The following is an 8,784-nucleotide window of genomic DNA, read 5'->3' on the forward strand; positions in this document are numbered from 1 at the left end:
CAAAGGCCTACTATACCACCTCCTCCTCCCACCCCTCCTCCACCTCCTCCTCCTCCGAATTACCATCCGTGGGCATGGCGCCATCAGTCGCTAGCTCTAGGCACAGCAGCAGTGCCGTCGCTAAGCGACAGCAGGCGGTGCTCAAACTGCTGAGCCTAGGCGATAAAAGGCACACCGCCCAAGAGCTATTACAGGGCATTCCACATCAAACTTGTTAACTTTGTCGCCACCCTGCTGTGTAATCCACAAAATATACTGGCAAACTTTTATCATTTACCGGTATTATTTCAGCGCTTCTTGCGCATCTATTTACATTCCCCTCACCCGCCATATCCCAAACTTATAAGAACGCTACTACACTTGATCTTATACAAAAGGTTCTTAGAAGTGCTGTTTGGGGAGTAGCCTAGAGACAGGGGCTTGGATTGGCGAAAGCTCGCCTGGAAGCGGAGCGCCAGCTCCATCCCAAGATCCAACTAACATAGTTTTAACTGCAGCACCTTTAATCTACTACTAGTTCACTGCCTCCATAATAATAATAATAATAATAATAATCTTTATTTATATAGCGCCATCATATTCCGTAGCGCTTTACAAATCATAGGAAACAAATACAAATGTAATGTAACAGAGCACAACATTTGTATGGAACAACAGGAGTGAGGTCCCTGCTCGCCAGAGCTTACGGTTTATGAAGATGATGGGGTAACACGAGGTAAAAGAATATTTAATGGTCAAGCCATTCTTCTTAGGGAATAGAACAAAATATAATAAATGGAATTGCTGTCGCTTGAACCACTCAGCCGTCATCTTATATACCAGGTCCAGGGTGAATGGGACTGCAGAGAAGTCTGGTGCCTGTTGGTTGCTGGATAACAGATGGGAGGACGACACAGGACGGGTTAGTAGAAGAGTTAAAACTTCATGCAGTTAATGAGTGTTATAGGCCTGCCTAAAGAAATGGGTTTTAAGAGCACGTTTGAAACTTTGGAGGTTAGGTATTAGTCTGATAGTCCGGGGCAGAGCATTCCATAGAATTGGTGCAGCTCTAGAGAAGTCTTGGAGACGCGAGTGGGAGGTCCACACTAGGGTAGAGGTTAATCTAAGATCACGGGTTGGGCGATAGACTGAGATAAGAGAGGAGAGGTAGGGGGGTGCAGCATTATACAGAGCTTTATGGATGAGGGTTATTATTTTAAACTGTATTCGAAAGGAGACTGGCAGCCAGTGCAGCGACTGGCATGAACTGTAGGCATACATGGTCCCCTTATCAAACGAGCTGTGTCAGGCAGAATTTTGGGTTGTTTTCATGGCTTCCACATCAAACTTGTTAACTTTGTCGCCACCCTGCTGTGTAATCCACAAAATATACTGGCAAACTTTTATCATTTACCAATATTATTTAAGCGCTTCTTGCGCATCTGTTTACATTCCCCTCACCCGCCATATCCTAAACTTATAAGAACGCTACTACACTTGATCTTATACAAAAGGTTCTTAGAAGTGCTGTTTGGGGAGTAGCCTAGAGACAGGGGCTTGGATTGGCGAAAGCTCGCCTGGCAGCGGAGCGCCAGTTCCATCTCAAGATCCGACTAACATAGTTTTAACTGCAGCACCTTTAATCTACTACTAGTTCACTGCCTCCATACATCGTCCCCTTATCAAACGAGCTGTGTCAGGCAGAACTTTGGTTTGTTTTCATGGCTTCCACATCAAACTTGTTAACTTTGTCGCCACCCTGCTGTGTAATCCACAAAATATACTGGCAAACTTTTATCATTTACCAATATTATTTCAGCGCTTCTTGCGCATCTGTCGTGCACATCGTCCCCTTATCAAACGAGCTGTGTCAGGCAGAATTTTCAGGTGTTTAACCAGATACATAGTGGAACTCGGCCCATCTGTCGCCGCCATGCTGGAGACCTGAAGTTGCAATCATAGCAGCGCAATATGAATGCCCCATACTATCGCTCTTAATCATGGAAGTCGTCTCCATGGCTGCCTCCACATGTTGTCCCCTTATCAAAAGAGCTGTGTCAGGCTCATTTTTAGGGTGTTTTTTACCAGATACGTTATGGAACTTGGTCACTATGTCGCCACCATGCTGTGTTATCGACTAAATATACCGTCAACCTTTTGTTCACATAGGAAATCATTTCACCTCCTTTGGTGAAACCTGAGTCCAATTAGGGTATGTCGCCATGAGACTCTCTAGCCTGCCACTGCTGCCGCTGCCTCTGCATGCCGTCCCCTATAGTGTCAGGGTCAATTATTGCATGTTTTAGATGCTATCTAGCCTCATTCGGTCACTCTGTCATGGCCATGCTGCTGCCCATAATTTTGGCATAATGGTGCGATTAAGCAGCCTCAGTGGCATCCATGCATGCTGCCCCTGCTGTTTCCTGTCCATTTCCGTGGTGTTTCCATCCTTTTCTGAGGTTCCCAGGTGTTTGGCCAAGCTTCCCTGTGCAGAGCCTTGGTCCCCTTGAAAAATGCTCGAGTCTCCCATTGACTTCAATGGGGCTCGTTATTCGAGACGAGCACTCGAGCATCGGGAAAAGTTCGTCTCGAATAACGAGTACCCGAGCATTTTAGTGCTCGCTCATCTCTAGTTAAGATCTCCGTGGGGAATCCCTGTGCGTGAAAGAACATATAATTACTCCCTGGCAATATTTCGGAAGAATGGGTTCCTTAGGGGGACAGCCTTTGGGTGATGGGTGGCATAATCCACAAAGACCAGGATGTACTGGTGCCCTTGAGCTGACTTCACTAATGGTCCTAAAAGGTACATTGCAATCCTTTCAAATGGGACCTAAATAATTGGCAAAGGGACCAGAGGGCTGCGGAAATCCCTGACCTTGCGGTAACATCCTAGGCAATATAATCGCTGTAGTACCCTTTCAAGTGTTTTGTACGCCAATTGTGACCTCCCAACATATGGAAATGGGCTGTATCCATTTAACACTGTTACACCGTTTCCCCTGGATACATTTAAATCAAGGACAGCTTCTTCTAAAGTGGATTCTTCTTCATTCTCCCCTAATCCCTCAGGATTCTCATTAACAGGGTTTACTGGGTACTCTGGGGAACTTTACAGAGCTGCCTTGGCCCATACGTTCCAGAACGGGGGGCTAATACGTCCAACAATTACATCATACATCAGTTGTTTAACCCCTTCACACTCTGTGACGGATATATCCCGTGTAGGGTGTATGAAGAAGGCTCACGGACTGAGCCCTCTTCATACAGAGATGGGCTTTGCTTGCACCAACCGCGGGTTTTAACCTCTTCTTTGCCGGCGGCACTGAAAGCACGGTGCATGGGGTTTCCTCCGATCGTCGCTCCCCCGAACATCATCAAATCACCCCCCTTTCCCTAGAACTGATATAAAATATAATAAACAGTAAAAATCACAAACACAATAGGGGTCATTTACTAAGGGCCCGATTCGCGTTTTCCCAACGTGTTACCCGAATATTTCCGATTTGCGACGATTTTCCCTGAATTGCCCTGGGAGTTTGGCGCATGCGATCGGATTGTGGCGCATCGGCGCTGGCATGCCACAACGGAAATCGGGGGGCGTGGCCGAACGAAAACCCGACGGATTCGGAAAAAATGCCACATATTAAAAAATAAATGTGTTGCGGGGCTCGCGCTTACCTTCACTAGGAATAGGCCGGTGTACTTCAGTGCATTCCGGGGAACTTCAGCGCAGCAAAGCCACCTGGTGGATGTCGGAGGAACTGCCTTAATGAATCCCGGGCGGACCCGAATCCTCTGCAGAGAATGCGAATGGACCGGGTAAGTAAATCTGCCCCAATAGGTATTGCCGCGTTCCAAAATGCCCGATTTATAAAAATATAAAAACTGTTATAACCGGCGGTGACCTCCAAGATGGGAAATGGCGCCCAAATGTCAGAAATGCGACTTTTACACCTTTTTACATGACATAAAAATGTAATAAAAAGTGATCAAAATGTTGCACAGTCCTTAAAATAGTAGCAATGAAAGCGTCGGCTCATTTCGTAAAAAAAATTACCCCTCGCCCAGCTCCGTGCACCAAAGTATGAAAAAGTTATTAGCGTCAGAAGATGGCAACATTTTTTTCCTTTTTCGTACATATTCATTTAATTTTTGAAAATGTATTAAAACGCAATAAAACCTGTATAAAGTTGGTATCGCCGCGATCGCACCGAACCAAAGAATAAAGTAGAGGTGTTATTTGGAGCGCAGAGCGAAAGTCGTAAAATCTGAGCCCACAAGAACGTGACGCACATCATCGTTTTTTGGTGATCTGGTGATAGATAGTGTCTGAAGGGTCTATAGAACTCGTCCTGCTGCACAGATCAATTGGGTATGTTTTATTATTAGTTGCCTAGTTTGAGATCAGTATTATAATTTGTTGAATAGTTTTGGGGCTTTATAAATTATTACTTGAATGCAGTATTTGGTTGGCATTTTGTGCTGTACAGTGTTTGATGGTTCGAGGGTGCTGGTTATTAGTGCCACCCCTTGAAGTTAGGTGGTAGGTGAATGCGGACCTCAGACTAATGACGTTATGGTGTTAAAAATGAGCCCCTTTCCCCTTCACAGAACATCTGGTGCTGAACTCTGCTGGAGAAATGTTGCATTACATGATGCCAAAGGGCCATCAGGTTAATGCAAGGACAATCCAGGTCCTCCAGAGGGTGAGACCATCCTAACAGCATAGGACCTATCGAGTATATGAACAGGGGTTGTATAGATCTATAATATATATCAACCATGTATCAGCCATATATAGTGGATACCAGGCTATAACACTAATATACTAAAAAAGCCATATAGAAACAAAGTAGCAATAATTTAGAGTCTGCTATACATATTAGCACCTCCGAGCAATGCAAAGATTTGTTTCAAGCTGTTTTGGGGGCACATACATCGAGTGTCACCATATGCAGCGAGGATCCCGAATACTAACCTTGTCCTCTGGCTCCATCTGCTGCTCAATCTGTAAAAAGAACTCAAAGAAAGGCCAGGACATCCGCTAGACAGGTTCAAATAAATGTTTTTTTCCTTTTTTGGTATGTGTTTATGATTTTGTTTTTATGGCAATTAAAAATAAAAAAAATCATTAAAATTATAATGCAAGAAATGCTTGAAAAGGTATTTCAGGGGATTTAACCCTTAACAACTTGGTCCTTTTTTGTTTTTGTGTTTCCATTTTTCACTCCCCACCTTGAAAAATCTATAACTTTTTTATTTTTCCATGCATAGAGCAAGTGAGGTCTTGTTTCTGGCGTAAGACATTTTATTTCATAGTGACGGTAATTAATATTCAATGCTGTGTACTGGGAAGCAGGAACATTCAGCAGTCCAATCACTTTGGTCTCCAAATGACACGTGTACCAAATCTATTCAGGTTTTATTGTGTTTTAATACAGTTTAAAAAATGTAAATGCTCTGACAAAAATCTAGGTCTTCTGATGCTAATAACTTTTTCTTACTTCGGTGTACGGAGCTGTATCATTGTTTGATAGATGAGCTGATGTTTTCATTGCTTCCATTTATGGTCTCATTTTTCTGTGTTGCAAAATGACGAAAAAGTGGCGCTTCAGACATTTGGGAGCTTTATTTCTGTTGTGGGATTCAAGGCCGTGAATAACCTTTTTTGATGTTGATAAATGAGAACTTTGGATATGTGGCAACAACATATGTTTATGGTGACAACACAAATGTGTTTTAAATATTTATTTCTATATCAGTTCTAGGGAATGAGGGTGATTTGAACTTGGGTTTTTACATTAGTTTTTTTTTTTTTACTACTACTTCTACTACTATATATGGATAATTTGCTCTACATCTGCAATAGTATGCCACTGGCACACTGTTACAGATCTGCAGCAATGACAGATCCTGGAGTCTTATATAGACTCCAGGCTATCATGGCAATTGATCGTGCTTCCCCAACCTGATGATGTCATAGTTAACAATGATCAAAAGCAAATTGCCGGTGCCCACATGCGCCAGCAATTAAAGGGTTAACACGCTCGCCAGCACGGATCGTTTGGGGGTCTGACTGTGGATAGGCCATAACAATCAAACTTGGTATAATTCCATTTAATATTGATCAGCTATATTGAAGATAGTTTAATAGGATCAGATCATTGGTGGTCTGACGTTAGACCCCCCACAGACTCTAAAGTGGCTACAGCATTTGCTCTGCTTCACAGGTCAATGACATTGCTTATACTTGTCAATGATACAGTGTTTTAGTTGCTTACCAAGCACAGCGCTGCACATTTTATAGTGGTTGTGCCTGGTATTGCAGCTCAGACACATTAACAGGTCACGTTATGAATACACAAAGGCATGAGCAATGCGATGCAGATAGCTGATTGAGAAATGGGTCCCCCCCCCAACAATGCAATATTGATCACTTTTACCAAATTTACCCATTTAAGATTTTATATATCCATATATTATAACAGCAACATGGATAACATTAAAGAGAACGTCTAATCTCTAAACAAAACCCCTGTCACCCAGACAAGAAACCAGCTGCAGATTTGTTTTAATAGAAACTTAGATTAAATCTTAAAATGTAATAATTTAATAAAACAAAAAAAACTATTTACCTTCCTGTTGTGATATTAATAGGAATTTCGGCTATATACGGGGGAATAAAAAATGAGATAATTAGGTTTCACCAGCGATGTTAGTATTAGATAACATTGTCTTCTAAAACTTATTAAAATGATTCATACCATGGCAATCCCATTCTCTGGAAAACAGCACAAAGTGGCAGGACGCCGCACTCAAATGAAGATTATATCCATAAAGTTATTCTTATTTCATAGTCATTAACAAAGAGAAAGCTCAATATGTAGCAGCCGCTTCACGTTCACCATATTAATCTGCACTTAAGAGTATATTGTACTAGTCCTGCTGGTGGAGCATATTTTTTGCCTTTTAAATATGTCTTGGTAGTGAAGTATTATATACTGATGTAATCTTAAAGGGAAATGTTGGTATTATGCCTAATACTAAACATATGCAGCATTTTTCAGCCATCAAAGTCAGGGGCTTCTTTAGAAATAGCTGAAGGTTATCTGGGGCATAACTAGGAAAGGCAGGGCCCCATAGCAGACTTCTGAAAGGGGTCCCCCAACTGCATAAAAACTTATATATGTGATTGATATATGCTGTGCAATACATATTACGCTGTAAAATGTGTAGCATAATATGTATATAATGGTGCACATCTTCCCTTTTTAGTGTCAGGTGGGATGACAGGGCCCCCTGACACTGTGGGCCCCATAGTGGCTGCTATGGCTTCTACCCCTGTAGTTACGCCCCTAATACATATCAATTTTGGCCATGACTAGCATTTACTATGTGACTCATGAATGTAAGTGAATGCATAAAAATGAGTAAATAGTACTTAAAAAGTTTTTGGATTTGGCGCAAATTTACAAAATATTTACAAGTTTTAGTAGTGTCGCTGGAAATAATAGTTGGTGACCTGCACCCGACCTACAATAAAGGGAACTACTAAATGCAAATTAATATACAAATAAGATACCTGCGCCAACAAAAATTATCTGGATGAACATAGAAAAATACAGCAACTGTAGAGTCCTTCAGGTTGCAGCATCCAAGAGACAATCCACTGGTGGAAAAGTTTTACAGGCTTGAAAGTGTTTGTTGTGTGCGGAGTGCAGCGCCGGCCGTCGTCTGAACACTCGGTACACAGTCCTGGAAGATTCCGTATGGTGACGTCACCGGGCTACGGTAAGTCCAGATGCACACATTACTATACCTAGCGTGACTGATAGTTAAATTAATCCATTAATCAAGTTAATCCATTCCTTTACGGACATTTAGGTATAAATACATGTTCAGACTTAGGGGCGTATTACAGTATGAGAGGCTGGGCACGGGGAGGGCCTCTCTCCTTTGGAGGGGGTTCTCCTTTAGTGTCCCTTAGTCTGTCGTCTCCTCTCCTGGTGATGGGCTGAAGCTGCACAGTAGATTTTTGTTTTGTGTTCTGGGCATGTAGTGATGTAGGGCTTGCAGGCGCCGAACCTGGGCTTTATGTGGTTTGTATTGATGTTGTTAAGGTTTTATTTGTATTATGTTTTATTCAAGTCATTTTGTAATCAGTGTATATATTGTATATAGTGGTGTTTGGGACATAGCGTTAGGTTGGGAGGGGGTTGATGGTGGTGGGACTTATGAACTGACCTTGTGAACTGGTCTGGACTACTTAACGCAAACTTTGGACGTTAGACCGTTGTCTGGGGGAAAGGGGAGGGTGCGGGCGAGGGATTTAGTTTAGTGTAGTGTTATGTGTATTCTGTGTTTGTTATTATATATTTTTAAAAAATGGGTGTGGGGTGGTTTGTTATTAGAGGGTGTGGGGTGGGTTTATGTATATTTATGGTCATTTATGTTTATTTGTGGGTGTGGCTTGTCTTTGTTTATTGGTTTGGTTTAGGATGTGATAATCGGTTGGGTGGGGGTTGTGGTATTTGGTGTTTATTCATTTTGGTGTATTTTAAGTTATTGTTTTTGCTAGGTGTGAATGTGGCTGGACCAGCAGGTAAGAATATATATATATATTTTGTATATATTGTATATTATGTTTGGTTTGTGTTATGTTTTTTACTTTTATATAAAATAAAAGATCTACATTTACTGTATTTTTCTATGTTTATCCTGATAATTTTTGTTGGCCCAGGTATCTTATTTGTATATTAGTAAGTGAATGCAGTCACATTCCATGCCCTGAAGATGTGACTC

The sequence above is a fragment of the Engystomops pustulosus genome, chromosome 11 (assembly GCF_040894005.1).
Source record: "Engystomops pustulosus chromosome 11, aEngPut4.maternal, whole genome shotgun sequence".
Lineage (NCBI taxonomy): Eukaryota > Metazoa > Chordata > Amphibia > Anura > Leptodactylidae > Engystomops > Engystomops pustulosus.